General features: G+C 35.4%; 2 pseudogenes; one reads left to right on the forward strand and one right to left on the reverse strand.

The window, feature by feature from the left end:
* Positions 1–1,413: 1,413 nt before the first annotated feature.
* LOC143542682 (histone-lysine N-methyltransferase, H3 lysine-9 specific SUVH5-like) lies at positions 1,414–4,001 on the reverse strand (annotated as a pseudogene).
* A 12,509-nt stretch (positions 4,002–16,510) lies between these two features.
* On the forward strand, positions 16,511–18,060 carry LOC143542703 (histone-lysine N-methyltransferase, H3 lysine-9 specific SUVH5-like; annotated as a pseudogene).
* The last annotated feature ends 2,631 nt before the right edge of the window (positions 18,061–20,691 follow it).

Raw genomic sequence — 20,691 nt, forward strand, 5'->3', positions numbered from 1 at the left:
CGTGTGGTTTTGTTGACTGTTAAACCTAGATTACTCCACAATAGTAAAACCATTCTACAAGGGCTGTACAGTGTTGTTTTATCAACTTTTAGTTATTAGTTATTGACTAATCACATATGGTCCAAACGAGTTACGCATCTCAAATGTAAACTCATATCCAGACGCCTGGGAAAACATGGCGTAGACACCATTAGTAATTTTTTTAAAAGATTGTGAAGATCATACTCGAGTTTCATTGCAGGGACAAACACAGAATGACTCGCTTAGATCACTTGACCCTTAAGCTTTTCTATATATGATACTGTACATGTTGGCCCAACAGCCAAAATCCTTTTTAACATATTTGAACGATATACGACCTCTAGTCTCCGACTGAATAAATGTAATCAATTAGACGTCAACACAGTTGATTGCTGGGTCAACCAGTGAATGTTGTCGAATTTCATTGAGCAAGAAACAAGTTGGGAATCTCCATTTACCGAGAAATTGTTAGCCAACTGTCTAAATTTAGTAAAACTCAACTACCGGCTATGCAACAAATTGAGTGAATTATAGGGTTGATCAACCAAATAATGACAAAGAATGTTGTTGGGCGTAATTTAGCGAAAAGCAAGCTGGGAATCTCTTATTACCGAGAAATATTAAACACGTTGCTAAATTTAGCAAAATATAACTACTAGCCATTACCACTTTTAGATATTTAGTTATAAACCATTCTTACGATTTGAGATTGATCTTAACCTATATTGAACAGTTAATCAAATAGACCTTATATGCGAAAAACACAATTTAAATTTCTGTTCATGTTTCATAGGTTAACTAAATTAATCATGCATCATAGAAATATGTACATATGCAATTGCTTAAAAAGGTATGTTCACCGTCATCATGGAGTGATTATAGCATGTTGCCGGACATCGTGGAGAGAGTTGTAGGATACGTTAACCATGTAATGACAAGGTCTCCGGGTTATAATTATGTAGTGACAAAATGTTGCCAGATATGTGTTATTTAGATCGTGCTATTCTCATTAATTACGAACAATCCAAAGTATATGTATAGATTACAACGTACGTACCCCCGAAAAGCCTATTAACACAGGTCGGTTGCTTCATGTTCTGCTTTGGCATCATTGTTTTGTAGGTTGAAGCATAAAATAGAATTTCATTATTGTTTTAGAAGTCAAGGTTAACTCACAACTTAAATACTGTGAATCGATTAAAAATGGATTATAAGGCAACTTCATAACTAAATATTTTTGAGGTCAAACAAATGATTGACTTGTATATTTCAATAACAGATGGCCCATAACTAGCTATTACAAGAGAACTAAACATGCTAACTGTAGTTCATAAGAAATAAAAGAGTTACAAATACTGAACAATAGACAGGTTGCCAAACTTAAATCCAGATTCAAGCATTCAGCATTTGGTGAAGTGCAGGCTGCCCAGGTACTCTATTTAAATGATACTTGAACATTATCTTGCCATCTTCATTTCGATGTCGTGTATAATGATTCGCAACATACAAACCATCATACACAAACACCTCATCCTTACCAAATTCAAGCTTCTTAATCACTCGGATTACAGTTCTCGCATCTATATTGTTCTTCAACGCCAGATTACCGCGTTTAAGTTATTGATCTTCTGGTGGCGGTTTCGGCCCTAAGAATTTAAGACCACTATGACCACCGTGACCACAGTATATCAGCGTATCAGCGGATCCGGTCTCATTTGCGTACCGATGAGAGTCAACGATACTTATTGCCAAGTTTTTTCCTTCAATCTTGGTATAATCAATACCAGATTGAAGTTGGCAGTGAAGACCGATCATCTTTAGTTGTGCCGGTATTTGAACTTATCACCAACTTGTACACCACATATGGGGCCTAAGCTCTTTACGGGCTCCATCCATTTCAGTATTTCTTTCGTTAACTTGACTGCTTCCAAAGGAACTCTCCAATTACCAATCTTTCCCCCCTTTATCTTCATTCGGTTTTCATCCAAACGTTGGGCGTGGACTTGATCAAAGACCTTCATTTCTTCTTTGATCTTCTCACGGTTCTCGTTTTCCTTTTGTGATGCAGTACTAGTCATCGTGACTGCTGATTTTTGGGCCTCGCCTTGTTTTAGCCTTTTAGCCTCACCATTTGAGACAACATTTTCAGCATTCTGCAAAGGCTTTCCCCTTGATACATGAACAGTGGTGGTGACCTTTGGCTGTTGGTCATGGCCCGCTGTTAGAGGGTCCCAAAACTTAACCTTTCCAGCGGGCTTCGAGCTGGATGAAGGTTTGTTTCTGCTGACTTCTGGTTGCTTCTTGCTTTTGAGTTTGTCTTGCTCAAAAGATTGAGTTTTCAACAAACTCTCCTTAACGTTAACGCTTGAGTTCATCTTCACAACGTTAGTGTTTCCACCATTTAAAGGCTTCAACGGTTTTCTCACAGTTACAGTGGTGGTGACTTTCGGTTTGTGGGCGCCACCGCTGTTTGAACTTCTTGGATCCCAAAATTTGACCTTACCACTTGGTGGTCTTGTTCCAGTAAAATCTGTGGATCGACCAAATTTATTTGGTTTCTTGAGATCACGATCGTTGGAATCCTCATATGATCGCTTTCTGGGAACAATTGGCTCACGTGTTCTTCTTCGTAAGCTCCATTTTTAAAACCTGAAACGTCAATTTAGCAAGAAATTAATCAGAATTCTGATAAGACTGTTAAATACGCGCGTAAACAACAGCCGCAGATTTAAAAAGTAAAAAGTTAAATACAAATACAGAAAATCTAATTACTAAACCCTAATTTTCACAGATTTTTAGTTTCTAACTGACCAACAGCAAAGTATACTGATGAACTGATGAACTATGAACTATCAGTTTGAATCGAATAACAGATTTATGCAATAAATTCTCATTATTAATCAATACTCTTAAAAGCCACAATCGAGCAAGAAATAACAGATTTGTACCTAATTTTAACAGATTTCAGTTTCTAACTAACCCGAACAACCAATTATTAAATCGAATCGATGAAAATATTATGATATAAAACTAATTAAATCGTATCGATGATAAGATTTACGATATAATTTCCACATAAATGCTTTTCAAAGCTACAATTAATCAAGCAAGAAATGACTGAATTGACACAAAACTAAATGCAATTCAAAATCTTCATCGTCTGCATGGAGTACACTTGACGATATGTTAGGTATTACGTGTACGCGGCTGACCCGAAAGGAGTCGGATAGGGTGACAGAAATCAACACAATACAACGGTATTTCTAATTGATTTCTAAAACGAATAATAATACGAGACGAATAAGCGCAGCAGCTAAACGAGAAGTAAAACAAAACTTAAATTAATAAAAACAAGTAACCAAACGAACAGAACCTGAAAGCGAATGAACATGCACGGCTTGCTTCCTTCTGATCGAGTTTCACAATATGATTGTAGGCTATATAAATTAATTAATAATGGTAGTGAGAAAAATGCTTGGACGATGGCAATAGGTATCCACAAACAAATCACAAAATTCAATGTAATATATTAAGTCAATGACGGCGAAAGTGGGTTTCACGAACACACACAATTGCTAATAATAATAATTGTATAGGAGTAAAGCAATACATACGAACACGGGATTTACGTGGTTCGGTCACGGTGTGTAACCTACGTCCACGGGCAACGAACAGGGTCTCTTCTTTTATTGAGGTGCTCAAGAAATTACAAGATACAACATTGTTTATATAGGGAGGCTAACTAGGGTTTTATTTCTTCCTCCATAAGTTACAAGAAATAATATAAAACGGGCCACTAAAGTTGAGTGGGTGGCCAGCCCATTCAACCCTTCTAGTCTTCAACTGCCCAACCCAAGACGGGCCGGGGCTACACCCGTATAGAACCCAACAATCTCCCACTTGGAGCCTTGGAACGTCTTCACTTGCTCCACCTGTAAACACACCAGTACCTGTAATCTTTTGTCTTCAATATAAACCATGTCTTCTACCTGTTCGTCGCCACCTCGTCAACACTATTCCTGGAGACCAACTGAAGCTACACATAGCTTCAGTTTGTCCAAGGTCACAACCTTGGTAAACATATCCGCCGGATTCCTGTCTCCCCTAATGTTGTCCAACCGAATAGTCCCATCACTGACTAAACCCCGAATGTAATGATAACGCATATGAATGTGCTTTGTTTTACCATGATACACAGGATTCTTGGCTAATTTCACAGCACTTTCATTATCGCAGTACAATGGATAATCAGTTTGTTCCCTGCCTAACTCCTCTAAGAAAGTCCTCAACCAAACAAGCTCTTTACTCGCTTCAGCAGCTGCCATATACTCAGCTTCTGTGGTTGAGAGTGCCACACTCTTTTGCAGTCTAGACTTCCAACAGATTGCAGTATCCCCCATAGTGAACACATATCCCGTAGTACTCTTATAAGTCTCCTTACATCCGCCCAAGTCAGCATCTGAAAACCCTTTAAGAATTGCATTCTTGCCTTTAAAGCATAACGCCATCTTTGAAGTTCCCTTTAGGTACCTAAGCAGCCACTTCACTGCTTCCCAATGTGCTTTCCCTGGATTTGACATGAATCTGCTAATAACTCCCACTGCGTGAGCGATGTCAGGTCTCGTGCATACCATTGCATACATAAGACTACCCACTGCAGATGCATAAGGAATCTTTGCCATATCTGCCTTTTCTCCATCAGTACTAGGAGACTGATCCTTAGAAAGTTTAATATGACTACCCATAGGTGCACTTCGAGTAGCGGTTTTCTCATCGCTTATGTTAAACTTCTCTAAAATCTTCCATATGTATTTCTCCTGAGATAAAGTTAGAGAACGGTCCTTCTTGTTTCTGGTGATGCTCATGCCAAGAATTTGCTTGGCTGGACCTAAATCTTTCATTTCAAATTCTTCAGACATCTGTCGCTTCAACTTATTAATCTCTGACATGTCTGAACCGGCAATCAACATATCATCTACATACAACAGTAGAATGATATAAGAGCTGGTGAATTTCTTGAGATAACAACAGTAGTCCATCTCACATCTTTTATATCCATTCCTGCCCATAAAATCATCAAACTTGATATACCACTGCCTGGGCGCCTGCTTCAACCCATAAAGACTCTTCTTTAACTTGCACACCATGCTTTCTTTACCAACTGTTTGAAACCCCTCTGGCTGTGCCATGTAGATATCCTCCTCAAGGTCACCATGCAGAAAAGCTGTCTTCACATCCAACTGCTCCAGATGTAAGTTTTCTGCAGCCACAATACTAAGCACCAGTCTGATTGTAGTCATTTTTACCACAGGGGAAAATATCTCATTATAATCAACCCCATGCTTTTGTTGGAACCCTTTCACTACCAATCGTGCTTTGTATCTCTTTGTATCATCACTTTCATCCTTGATCCTGAATACCCATCGGTTCTGAAGAGCTTTCTTCCCGGGCGGAAACTTTGTAAGAACCCAAGTCTCGTTCTTGTTAAGTGAATCCATCTCTTCTCTCATCGCTTTCTCCCACTGAGACGAGTCTTTCAAGCTCATTACTTCAGAGTAACACTGTGGTTCACCATTCTCTGTCAGTAGAAGGTAATTAACAGAAGGAGAATATCTCTTAGGAGGTCTAATGGTTCTGGAAGACCTCCTAACCTCTAGCTGAGGTGTAATCATTTCTTGTTCTAGTGGAGACTGTTCAGTATTAGGCTCTGAACTCCCACTGTCAGAGAAATCCTCAAATTCATCTGCATTTTCTTCCAAAACCTCTTCTGATGTTTCTGAGCTCTGACTATCAACCTTCTCACTTGAATCTTCAAACTCTACATGTTCTTATCAACTTCTTGTGTGAATGACTTTCTATCTTTGTAAAGTCTTGCTTCATTAAAAACCGGATCACGAGCCCGACATACCTTTCTGGCCTCTGGATCCCAAAGCCTATAGCCCATCTTTGTGTCTCCATAGCCTATAAAAGTACACTTCTTCGCCTTAGGGTCAAGCTTGTCCCTCTCAGTATCTTTTATCCCAATGTAAGCATCACAACCGAACACTTTAAGATGTTTGAATTTAACCTCTTTTCCACTCCATACTTCCTCTGGAAGTCTGAATCCAAGAGGAACTGACGGTCCTCTATTTATAAGATATGCAGCAGTGTTGACTGCATCTGCCCAGAAGGTCTTTGGAAGCCCTGCATTTAACCTCATTGCCCTAGCTCTTTCATTCAGTGTCCTATTAATTCTTTCGGCTACTCCATTCTGCTGTGGCGTACCGGGAACGGTATTAATCATCTTTATACCCCTCTCAGCACAGTAATTAACGAATTCCTTGCTGATGTACTCCCCACCATTGTCAGACTTTAAACACTTCACTTTCAGATTCGTTTCCATCTCCACGGCTGCCCTCCATTTCTTAAAAATCTCAAATACCTCGAACTTGTTTTTGAGAAAATAGACCCATAGCTTCCGTGTAGCGTCATCAATGAAAGTAACGTAGTAGTTGGAGCCACCTAATGATGATACTGGTGTTGGTCCATACACATCAGTATGAACGAGCTCAAGTTTCTTTGCTTTAAGTGTTTTTCCTGATTTTATGAAGGTGACCCGTTTCTTCTTGCCAAGCACACAAGGTTCACAGAACCCTGTATCAAGTTCCACCTTTTTCAAATCAGGGAATTTTCCTTTCTCTGCCAGTATCTTCAAACCTTTCTCACTCATGTGGCCGAGTCGTTGATGCCACAAACATGATGGACTCGATCCACTAGCCACTGAATTCACCTCTCCCGCTGAGATTTCTGCCATGTACAACGTACCCTTTTTCTTCCCGCGAGCAATTACCAAGTTACCTTTAATGACCTTCCATTGCCCTCCTCTGAAAGTAACACTATAACCTTCAACATCAAGCTGCCCAATAGAAATCAGCATCTTCCTTAACCCAGGAATTATTCTGACATCTTTCAGAGTCCATGTAGTTCCCGAAGAAGTCTTCAAGTCGATATCCCCCATCCCGGTAATATCTAGAGCCTCATTATTCGCCAAACGGACTTTACCAAAGTTTCCTGTTCTAACATTCATTAGGCTCTTTGTGCTAAACGTGGCATGGAAAGACGCACCAGAGTCCATGATCCAAGACTCAACTGTGTTCTCAACACAACAGACTAGGGCTTCATCATCTGAAACTTCATTTGTAGCAGCATTTACTTCCGAAGTAGATTTTACTTCCTTTTTCTGTTGAGGTGCTGGAGGGTTGGTACATTGACTTCTGAAATGCCCATTCTCCTGGCAATTCCAGCAGGTAATATCTTTTCTTGGTCTAGATTTGCTTCTTTTCTTAGATTTTGATCTACCCCTGTTGCCTCCTTTGTTCTTGCTTCTCCCTCTACCTTCAGCACTTAGCAAAGTGCTTGATGATTCTCCATTATTCCTCCTTCTAGAATCTTCATTCAAAATCAGGTCACGAACTTTGTTGAAAGTCAAGGCATCCGAACCTACTGAACTGGTGACTGCAGTGATTGTTCCTGACCAACTGTCAGGTAATGAAGACAAAAGTAGGCAAGCTTGCAATTCATCATCAATCTTGAACTTCACCGATGATAAACGTCTCAGGTGAGAATTGAAGGTGTATATGTGTTCGGTAACAGAACCTCCCTCTTTCATGCGTGTGTTTACCAACTCCCGGATTAGGAACACCTTATTTGCAGATGATGGCTTCTCATACATGTTTGACAACGCCTCCATGATTCCACGCGCTGTGGTTTCGTCTAAGATGTTGTACGCCACGTTCATAGACAAGGCAAGCCTAATTGTTGACTTCGCCTTCTTGTCAATAGCTTTCCACTCATCTGTAATCTTTTCTGGCGGTTCCTCCAAAGCCACATCTAGATCTTTCTGTATTAGCAAATCCGTGATTTGCATCTTCCACCATCCAAAGTTTTGTCCATCGAACTTCTCGATTTTCGTTTTACCCTCATCAGCCATAATACCGGAGATCAAAGAGTGAGAGCCAACCTGGCTCTGATACCACTTGTTAGGTATTACGTGTACGCGGCTGACCCGAAAGGAGTCGGATAGGGTGACAGAAATCAACACAATACAACGGTATTTCTAATTGATTTCTAAAACGAATAATAATACGAGACGAATAAGCGCAGCAGCTAAACGAGAAGTAAAACAAAACTTAAATTAATAAAAACAAGTAACCAAACGAACAGAACCTGAAAGTGAATGAACATGCACGGCTTGCTTCCTTCTGATCGAGTTTCACAATATGATTGTAGGCTATATAAATTAATTAATAATGGTAGTGAGAAAAATGCTTGGACGATGGCAATAGGTATCCACAAACAAATCACAGAATTCAATGTAATATATTAAGTCAATGACGGCGAAAGTGGGTTTCACGAACACACACAATTGCTAATAATAATAATTGTATAGGAGTAAAGCAATACATACGAACACGGGATTTACGTGGTTCGGTCACGGTGTGTAACCTACGTCCACGGGCAACGAACAGGGTCTCTTCTTTTATTGAGGTGCTCAAGAAATTACAAGATACAACATTGTTTATATAGGGAGGCTAACTAGTGTTTTATTTCTTCCTCCATAAGTTACAAGAAATAATATAAAACGGGCCACTAAAGTTGAGTGGGTGGCCAGCCCATTCAACCCTTCTAGTCTTCAACTGCCCAACCCAAGACAGGCCGGGGCTACACCCGTATAGAACCCAACACGATATACACGATTATTGATAACCGATTTCAATGCATTAACACATTACACCAAAGATAACAAGTTATTAATTATATCGGTAAAGATTAAGCAACATTTCATAATAATTCGTCAAGAAATTTAAGTGTACGTATAAAGATACGAATGCATCAAATTTACAGAAATCGATTGCTTACTTGCAAATGTGCGTTGGTGAATGATATTGTGAGTGAGGATGATGGAAAGCGGTTACAATATGCAGTGAGTTAACAGTTGGAGTTGTTGCAGGTCTTCAAAAGCTGGTCTATGTATTTATAACCGATTTAAAAGCTAATTAAGCTAACGGCTAATTAAGCTTGGTTTTCATTTTCTTTCTAAAATTTTCATTTTTGAAGTATATTATTATTACATTATTATTTTAGATTTCGTTATATTATGTTAAAATTTAAAATCTATGTTATTGGATTACATTATGCTTTTAAAGATTGCACAATTAAATAACTAACGGATACTTTTTAAAATTTTTTTAAATGTATGATTAACGGCTACATGTAATTAATATTTAGATTTCATAAGATGTGAATTTTAGAGTTTTACTCAACAATAATAATGCATATCCTTTTTTTGTGATTTTTATGTACTTTCTTTTATCTCTATTAAAATCACTAAAAATCATTTGCTTTCTCATAACGACGTTAATAAGTATCAGCGAAGCCTAAAACTGACTCTCGAGCATGTCCGCTTGTGGCTTTTACGAGTTTTTGATAGGTGTTGGCCCCTCCAATAATTTAATTGAATTTAAGTATTTTCTTTATTTTTTAAAGTGTGTTCTTTTTAATAAGAAAACGTGTGAACTTTTTAAAATTTATAAACTTGTTACAAACTTGTAAACTTTTATAGACTTTCAAAATTAAGATTTTTTAAGACTTTGAATAAATTTGTAAAATTTAAGAATTTTAATAAATATTAAGAATTCATTAAATTTAAGAATTTGTATTAAGAACATACTAACTTTTATATAAATTTCAAATCTCCAATGTCTTAAAATCAACTAACTATTTAAAAATTTAAACAAATATACCATCCTTCAAGATTTGTTTTACTTTAAATACAACTTATTTCTTACCATTTTTCTTTACATATATGCAATGATTATAAATATATACATTTTATGTAATATGCAACTGTTCCTTTGAAAATTTGAAATTTTCTTTTAATTACATAAAATTTAAATATACTTAACCTGTTCATTATATAATATTTAGATTGAGTTGTTTATTTTTGTTTATCAGTATAAAAAACTAAGTAATTTTAATTAATTTTCTAACTACAAGTAAAAATATAGATTTAGTTAACTGAGAATAAATTTAAATTTTGACATACCCGGTTTCAAAACAATGTATGTCTCAGGCCCCATACTTGTGGATACCCAAATTATTGTCATGTATTAGATGCATCTTGTTAGATTTTTTAAAATTAGGGCTGTTTAAAGGATAAGACCTGACCCTTTTATCTAATACCCTACCCGGACCCTTTACCCTTTTAGGAAGAAACGTGGACCCGAGACCCTACCCTCTAAACAATAAAAGGGTCGGGTATAAATAAGGGTTTCAAGGGTCCAACCCTTTATCCTTTAAGACAGTACTCACATATCTTTTTATGCATTTACTAGTTGCATATCTCATATATGACTTTAAAATATGAATCGTAGAACAATTATACTTTAAATAAATAACATAGTAAAGTCTAACTTCGAAAGTTTATCAACCATTTAAACTAATGCAAATAATATTTACATTCACAAATTACATGTAGAGAAAAATTTAGTGATTTTCATATACATGTTTCCAATAAATAGTATGGCCCTCTATTTTTATTTTTCTTAGTATTTGGGAAACTTCTGATGAATCATATATAAAATACAAGTCTCTCCTAAATTTCATATTAATCGCGAATTTGATGTATATCTATCTAGAAACTAGTAAACGGGTCAAGTGTTTGAAAAAAGGTCGGACCCTTGAAACCCTTTTATCCTTTAAGGTGAAATTTAAATGCCCTTTACCCGACCCATATTATATATTCGGATCTAAATAAGGGTTTTACAAGTCGGGTAACCGGGTTTCAAGGGTCCAACCCTTATCTTACTCACCCCTATTTAAAATTACTCATTGAGATTACCAAATGCATGTCTTATAATTAATTTTTTTCCTATAACCTTTTTTTCGTTATGCTATTAATAATTGTGTAATTAAATACCTAACGAACACATTTTAAAATTTTTGTACATATATAGTTACGGCTACATGTAATTAATATTTAGATTTCTTAAGATGTGAAATTTAAAGTTTTACTTAACAATAAATTCATGTCCCTTTTTGTGATTTTTATGTATTTATTTTTATCCCTATTAAAACATCAAAAATCACATGCTTTCTCATAAACAATAAGTATCAGGGACATCTAAAAATGTCTCTTGAGCATGTCTGTATGTAGCTTTTGTTAGTTTTTGATAGGTGCGGGCCCCTCTAAAATTTAATTTGACTTTATTTATCTTCTTTATTATTTCAATTGAGGTCTTTTTTATATAACAAAAACTTGTAAACATATTTTAAAATTTATACTTTGTATAAACTTGTAAACTTTTATAACTTTCAAAATCAAGATTTTTAAGACTTTGAATCAATTTATAAAATTTAAGAACTTTAATAAATATTAAGAATTCAAAATATTTAAGAATTTGTATTAAAAAGATGTTAACTTTTATATAAATTTCAAATCTTCAAAATTTTAAAATCAACTAATTATTTAAAAATTTAAACAAATATACCCCTCTTAATTTCTTTTTTTTAAACTTTAAATACAACTCATTTCTTACAGTTTTTTTTACTATGTAATGGTAATAAATTTATACATTATTCCTAAGGTTGAATATTCCTTTAAAGATTAGAATTTCAAAATTTGAAATTTTTCCCTTACAACTTTATTACCAAAAAAAGATATAGAGAGATAGATAAATCACTCTATAATAAAGAAAAAATAACAATAAACATATATATGTACGGTTATGGTTAGGGAAAAAAATGGTATATGTCTCAAGTAAACAAGTAAGGGGGTGTTTGTTTTTTCTTCAAACATCTTCAAGGGAGCTAATGTCTGCAGGCGCGCAGACATTACCCTTGAAGACTGTTTGTTTTTTTTCTTAAAACAGATCTGAAGTTATCTTCTTTCATCTTAAAAGAAAAGCAAGGAAATCTTGCTTAAAACATCTTCACAAAAAAACCATACTCTTCTCCCTTTGCAGCCACCCTCTCATCCACTGCTCCTACCACCGTCCGCCAACACCACCACCCACCGTACGCCGCCACCACCACCCCCGTACCCCGCCGCCACCGTCCACCACCATCCACCGCCACCACCACCGTCCACCACCCACCATCCATCACCACCACCGTCCACCACCCACCATCCATCACCACCACCGTCCGCCACCACCACCACCATCCATCACCGCCACCACCACCATCCATCACCCACCACCACCACCATCCATCACCGCCACCACCACCACCATCCATCACCGCCACCACCACCGTCCACCACCCACCATCCATCACCACCACCGTCCACCACCCACCATCCATCACCACCACCGTCCGCCACCACCACCACCATCCATCACCACCACCGTCCACCACCCACCATCCATCACCACCACCATCCATCACCACCACCACCATCCATCACCGCCACCACCACCATCCATCACCCACCACCACCACCATCCATCACCACCACCGTCCACCACCAACCAAAACCATCCATCACCACCACCCATTGTCCACCACCACCATCCACCGCCACTACCCACCGTCCGCCGCCACTACCACCATCCACCACCACCACCTTCCACCACCCACCAAAACCAAATCGGCATGGCAAGCAAAGACTAAAAACTAGATGTAACTTGAATAAATGACTTCTATCTTGTGAGATAAGTTTGACAGTTATGCAGACAGTATCAGCTTATAAAAACAAACAGTCTTATATTTTCAGCTTGCAGATCTTCAGACCACATCTTCAGTTGCAGACATGAAAACAGATGAAATCAGCTTGCAGACAGTTTATGTCTGCAAAAACAAACAGCACCTAAGTATATTATGTTACATTCTAATTTTAGATTTCGTCAGTAAATTACTCCATATTTTCTATTTAATTTTTCATTAGAAAATGTACATATAGCTGTTCCAGCTGAAATACTGTAACATCTACTAATGCCAACGTGCGCACGTTCCTCTTCGGGTGGGTTTGGTCTAATTGAAGTCATTTGTTTCTCTGTTGCCTTGCCTCATTCTTTCTCTATATATATTAGCATGAAAAATGAATGACTATAACGAGTGAATGAGAATAGCTTTGCTTGTGCTATCTTGTCGGCGAAGCGCCTCTAATCCAAAGGCCAAAGATTTGCGCTACTACGCATTACTCATGGTATGGTGCAAGTTAGGCTTAGGTATAGGAGGACTTACATTTAGAAGTGTATTATTATATTCTAATTTTAGAGTTTGTTATATTATGTTAAAATCAATGTTATTAGATTATAACTGTTTTCAAAAATTATATAATTAAATGACTAACGAATACGTTTTAAAATTTGTATAGATATCTAACGGCTATGTTTAATTTTAGAGTTTGTTGATTTATTTATTTATTTATTTATGTTTAATTGATTTATTTATTTATTTATTTAGTCATTTGTTCACTAAAATTTTTTAACATTGAATTTGCAAGGATTTGAACCAACCACCTCACTTTTTAAAGAACAAAAAACTATATTACTAGACCAACATGTCATCTCTTTAATTGATTTATTTATTTATTTTCTTTATTATTTAAATTGATTTTATTTTTTTCTTGAAAAATATTATGAAATTTTTAGTATTTATAAACTTCTTACGAACTTGTAAACTTTTCAAAATCAAGATAGTTTAAGATTTTGTATTAAATTTTACAAATTAAATATTAACTTATTTTATAAAATTCAAATATTCAAATTTCAATTTTCTAAAATTCGACAATTTATTTAAAATTTCAAACAAATATATCCCTTCTTAATTTTTTTCCTTTTTTACTTTAAATATAGCTTATTTCTTTAATTTTTCTATATACATATGTAATCATTATAAAGATATACATTATGTAAATTCAACTATTTTTTTAACGATCTAAATTTCAAATTTTGATATTTCCCATCAGTTTATAATATGTAAATATATCTAACTTGTTCACTAGATAATATTTAGTTTTAGTGTTTATTTGTATTTATGCAGTATGAAAAACAAAAAGTCTTATTATAACAATTTAAATTTAAAGTTTTCTAACTACAAACAAATATATAAATTTATATATTAGTTAACTGAGAATAAATTTACGGTTTGACAAGCATGGTTTCAAAATAGTGTATCTATCCGGTCTCATACTTGATACCAAATTACTCATTAATGTCTGGTATTAGATGCATCTTATTGGTTTCTCAAATTAAGTAATTGAAATGATCAAATACATTTCTTATCATTAATTTCTTTTTTCTATAACTTTATTACCAAGTAGAAATTAAATAAATAAAGCTTAAAAGTCATCATTAAAATTTGAAGGATGTCTTTCAAATAGCTGAGGTGTTTATAGACCTAACCAATATGAATAGTCTTAAAAGGCCAAATATAGTTCAAGTAGTCTATGATGATGTATATGTAAAGATTAGTCAATTCAAAATTTCCTAAACAGATGTGCTAATGAAGAACCTTATACAATTTTTAATCTATATAAAAATAATATAATTTAAAAGAAGATGACAATATAAGTATCACACATGTTTAGAGATAAAACTATGATAGGCATATTTTATCTATTATATAGAAAAAAAAGGCATGACAAAACATTATAGATATAATGGGTTGAAAGTATAATAGTTATAAGCTAATTAAATTCTACATGTAGCATTTTAAAGCTATAGTCTATAGCACTCGATTTTGTAACTAAATCGAACAATATAAGCTTTTGAAAATTTCACTAGCCATCATTTTAGAGTCATACAACCCGTTGCTCATAAAAACAAGGTCATGTTGCATTTCTAGAAATTGAATTCTATAGTTTCTTAGTGAAACCGAGAAAAAAATTACACAAATGGTCCACGTGGACCACATGGTTTGATCATATTGCAAGTTTGGTATATAGTTTTTAATCATTGCAAACTTAGTCTACATTTATGAGTGGTTTTAGGCTTTTAGCCATTCAAGGATAGGATCTGTGAAACCCTTGGACTCGACCCACCAAACCCATGAAGCATAATTGCAAACATATTAAGGGTTGGAACATGGGTTGGTAATTAAATGATCCTAGAGTTTTAATTAAACAAACTGTTTGCTACCACTATTGCATATGGAGTTTTAAATTAAATTCCAATGTTGCCCCTTAGCGATTCAATTCACAACTATTAATTACTACAAATCCGTCAATTTGAGACTATGCATCTTTGGCATATAATTTTGTGCATAATAACTTTCTTAGACAAAAGTGTACTGAGCCCAATTTTGACTTTGAAATACACTAACAGTTTCTTTCTGTACTTGGCGATCATAAAGATTAAAGACATAAACTGTTTGAATGAGTTACATTTTCTATTTCAAAGCATCAAATGACGTTCAATTGAATCTCGTTGCTTATCCCGGTTTTGTTGTACTGGATAACGAAATTAAACCTTTCACAAATTGTCCAAGACAAGTATTGCACCCGATTAACTATCAATCGTTTGAATTAATCACCAAACTAGATTAAAGTGAATTAACTCGAATGTTAACTCGAATCCTGATTTTCTAGTGTGTGTTTTTTTAACAAATCGAGCCATCTAAAGTGATTTCAGTTTTGTAAATTCAATTTCAATCTTTTGGAATTAATAAATAACAATTTAACAATAAGCAAGCTAAGCATGACAAACATATATACATTTTTGAGAAAAAAAATACGGCGAAGAACTGAGCTACAAACTTGCTATATTCCAAAATAACATTTCCATAGAAAACAAAGACGGTATGCTTGTTTATCCAAACACTAAAGTTATCTGCCAAAAATAAACAACAGACCGATAAATTATCAAATTGAGCTATCACAAATACCTAAAATAGACGCAGAATTGTAGTGATGTTGAATCCAATTGAATAGATATATTGAAGCTCCATTGCAAGCTAACGCTTAATCTTGGGACGCTCCTTTGCGTTTGTCGATTCAATTTCCCAAAAAAATGGCAAGTGACGTTTAATTTGGCATGATTCGAACACAAGAGAGCCTATAAGTCCTATAAAGTGATCGTCAGAGGATTCTAATTATCGCGATCTTGAGAAGCTCAGAAAACCGACACTAATGGTGCAAACAGTTCGTGATTTCGCTCCTGACTGGGAATCAAATGCCATTGAAGAATTTAAGAAAAGTTAACTCAATTCTTGTAAATAATAAACTTGGTTGCTTGAAGCCTAATAAGTTTGTTAGAGCCCATGGTTCTACTGGCACAAGGCCACCAACTGGTAAAGTTATGTTATGGATCCCACACACTCAAACAATGGTGAGACCCAAAAACCCAAAGTCGCCACCACCCATTGTTAATGTGATGAACCCATTGAAGCTATTAGATAATGTAAACAATTTTGGAAGATGAATTCTCGGTATTCGAAGGAAAATAAACTCAAAAGCATGAAACATGCAGGATTCATGAGGAAGAAAACTTCATTTCGGTCAAAGTCTGCTGTAAAGGTTAAAATTTGGACCCTACAAAGGAGGGTCATGACCAACGAACAAAGGTCACTGCTACCATTGTGTCAGGGAGAAACTTTTGAAGAATTAAGAAAATGTTAATTCAAACATTAGGAGGTTGACTTCGAATGGTGAAGATAAAAGGTTTCAACCCAAAGAATTGGGCGACAACAAATCTTCTTTTGGCTCAAAGGAAGGCCAGGCCAAAAAAGTCAGAAGTCACAATAGACCTTCTATTGAGTAAGGAACACACGAAATGTGTAAAGATCAAAGAAGCAATGTGTATTTTTATCAAGTCTACCCCCAACTTTTGCAAGAAAACAAAATGAAGATAAAGAGAGAAAAGATTGCTCACTGGAGGGTTCCTTTGGAGGCTGTCAAATTAACGAAACAAATGCTGAAATGGATGGAGCCTGTAAAGAGCTTAGGCCCCATATGTGGTGTACAAATTGGGGATAAGTTCAAATACCGGGCACAACTAAAGATGATCGGTCTTCACTGCCAACTTCAATCGGGTATTGATTATACCAAGATTGAAGGAAAAAACTTGGCAATAAGTATCGTTGACTCTCATCAGTACGCAAATGAGACCGGATCTGCTGATATGTTGATATATTGTGGTCATGGTGGTCTAAAATTCTTAGGGCCTAAATCGCTACCAGAAGATCAAGAACTTAAACTCGGTAATCTGGTGTTGAAGAACAGTATGGATGAGAAAACTGTAATCCGAGTGATTAAGAAGCTTGAATTTGATAAGGATGAGGCGTTTGTGTATGATGGTTTGTATGATGCAAATCATTATAGACAAACAAGAAATGAAGATGGAAAGATTGTGTTTGGGTTTCATTTAAATAGATTAACTAGACAGCCTGCACTTGACCAAGTATTGAATGCTAGATGTTTCTATCAGTTATACACAAACATATGGTAAAGTGGAGGTTGCTGAGGTACTATATTTAAATGTAACTTCAACTTGATCTTGTCTTCTTCATTTTTTTTATTGTGTACAATGATTCACAACATACATACCATCATGCACAAACACCTCATTCTTATCAAACCCTTCAAGTTTCTTTATCACTTAATCACGTTTCTCTCATCCATAATGTTCTTCAAAGCCAGGTTACCATGTATAAGTTTTCGATCTTCTGATAGCAATTTGCGCCACAAGAATCCAAAGACTACCCTAACCACAATATATCAGCATATCAGTTGATCCGGACTCATTTGCGTACCGATGCGAGTCAACGATACTTATTGCCAATTTTTTTCCTTCAATATTGGTATAATCAATACCTGATTGAAGTTGGCAGTGAAGACCGATCATCTTTAGTTGTGCCCGATATTTGAATTTATCCCCAATTTGTACACCACATATGGGGCCTAAGCTCTTTACAGGCTCCATCCATTTCAACATTTGTTTGACTAACTTGACAACCTCCACAGGAACCCTCCAATGAGCAATCTTTTCTCCCTATATCTTCAATTTGTTTTCTCGCAAAAGTTGTAGGTGGACTTGAACAGAAATACTTATTGCTTCTTTGATCATTCCATGTTTCATGTGCTCCATATGCGATACAATATTCGTTTTGAATTCTGACGTTTTGGCCTCACTTTCATTTGAGCAAAAGAATGTTTCTGCCCAATTATATGGGTTGAAACCTTTTATTTTTTCCATTTAAAGTCAACTTTCTAACATTTGAGGTAACATTCTTTGCATTCTTCAAATGTTTTCTCCTTGACACCTTGGTGGCGATGACCATTGATTGTTGGTCATTATCCTCCTTTATAGCGTCACAAAAGTTGACTTTTTCAAGTAGGCTTTTACCCAAATGAAGGTTTTGTTCTCCCAGAATTCTGCATATGCATATTCAATGCTTTTGAATTTCTTATCCTCCAAAAATGAGAGTTCATCTTCCAAATATTTGTGTCTTACATCATCTAGAAGCTTCCCTGGCTCCTCACAGTAACAATGGTGTTGGTGACTTCCGAATTTGGGCACCACCATTGTTTGAACTTGCGCGGTCCCTAACTTTTACTTTACCGATTGATGTACTTGAGACGGAAGAACCATTAATTCTTCCAAATTCATTAGGATTCAAGCTACTGAGCTTATTATTCTCAAGATTTGAGTAAACATTTGTTGAGTTCTTCAAAGGCTAGTTTAGCGCCTCCTTTCATTCCCAAGGAGGAGGGAAATCATGAACCGCTTGCACCATTGGTTTCTGTTTTCTGAGTTTTTCTAGATCACTATTGTTAGAATAATCCAACAATCGCTTTCTAGAAATTATAGGCTCACGTGAGTTCTTCAAGAACTGCATTTTGAAGTGTTACTTTGGTAAGAAATTTGAAGTTTAAGAAGATTCATGAAAATGTAAACTAGAATTTCCAATTACGGATTTAAAATTTGAAACAACACATACAAACGTCCTACACATCGACTGCAGGAGAAAATCAAATCAGTTAACCCTGATTTTCAATGATCATCGGCTTCTAACCGTCACAAATAGCAAAGTCTAATGATGAACTAATTAATTAGTTTGATTTAAGAGCATACTAAATAAGTTCCTCATAAATACCCTTAGAAACGACAATCAAGCAATAAATAACAAATTTATAGACAAACCTAATAGCAATTCATGTTTTTTCGTCTGGTGCATGGTGTATGATTTCGACAATTCGATCCAAAGTGTAATGATGAACAGCATATTCTGAATTAAGAACAAATTTACGCAATAAAAACCTCATGAATTCCATTTAAAGCCACAATCAAGAGAGAAATAATGGATTGTACGAAAACCTAATCGTTATACTCGTTTTTTACGACTTCAATTAGACATCAATAGAGTAATCTTGACCATACACGATTGTTAATAATCGATTTCAATGCCCAGACACAATCATACCAAAGTTATCAAATTATCAGTTAATTCGGTACATGAATAAAGGTAAAAAGCGAAAATTGAACAATATATTTATGAATATTGGTCAACGATTCAATCCTATAAAGATATGTATGCATCAAATTTAGAGTAAAGATTAAAATCAAAGGGATGATGAGAATGCTTACGATAGCGATAGCTTTGGTGGATACTTCGTGTGAGGACGATGGCGAACGATTACACCGCAGTGTGGTTATTGTAGTGGTTGTGGGTTTTCAAAAAGTACGCCTTCGTATTGATAACCGATTTAAATGCTTAAGGGTGTTAACGCATACATTTCAAAATATATTCAATTACCTAACGGATAGATTTTAAATTTTGATTTGAATGCTTAAGGGTGTTAATGGATACATTTCAAAATTTATTCAAATTTCTAACGGATACATTTCAAAATTTATTCAAATTTGTAACGGATACATTTTAAAATTATTTCAATTTTGTAAAAGACACATTTCAAAATTCTATTATGTATATTATCATAAAATCAATATTATTTGATCATTATTCGTACATTTCGATAAATTATGTAAGTAACTAAGATATACATTTTAAAATTTATTCAATTAGCTAACACATATATTTAATTAATATATCATATTCTTTAGAAGATATTCATATGCTTTACTCAACGTTAAATTCAAGTTAGTATGTATTAAACAAGTTTGTCTGGAATTTACGAACTTTTGCTGGAATTTTCAGCATTTGGCCAGCATCTCATGAAATCTAATAGCAACTGACCAGACTCTTACCCATCGCTAAATGGAAGCAAGGTGTTTTCCTTGGGCCTTGCCTAAGGTGTGTGACCAAAGGGCTTTTGACAACACAGGTAGCACCCAACGCCCATGCCACCAAAGACAAAAACTCCCATCTGACCAAAACGTATGGGGCGTTTTCGGAGTGTTGGGGAGCTCTCTCGTTGAGTGAAAAACGGGTGTAGGGCAGGGATCAAGTGTGTTAATTTATTTAATATTTATCTTAACCAATCACAATCACACACTTTTCTTTTTCTTTTTCATGTGAAACTATTACGCATGATAATAATGATGTGACGGGATGTTTTTCACTTTACAGTGGATCCTCTACGGACTACGGATGCTCAAGTATTTTAAAGAATTCCATAGTCATATTAAATGTACATTCAAATGAGTTATCAAATTGTTATAATTTACTCCAAACAACCCTCAATAGATACTCTGTCAAGACTCAAGACAACAAATAGAAAGAAACTAA

Source organism: Bidens hawaiensis, unplaced genomic scaffold (assembly GCF_021521415.1).
Source record: "Bidens hawaiensis isolate Kalapana, Puna unplaced genomic scaffold, B.hawaiensis_p1.1 tig00012954_1, whole genome shotgun sequence".
Lineage (NCBI taxonomy): Eukaryota > Viridiplantae > Streptophyta > Magnoliopsida > Asterales > Asteraceae > Bidens > Bidens hawaiensis.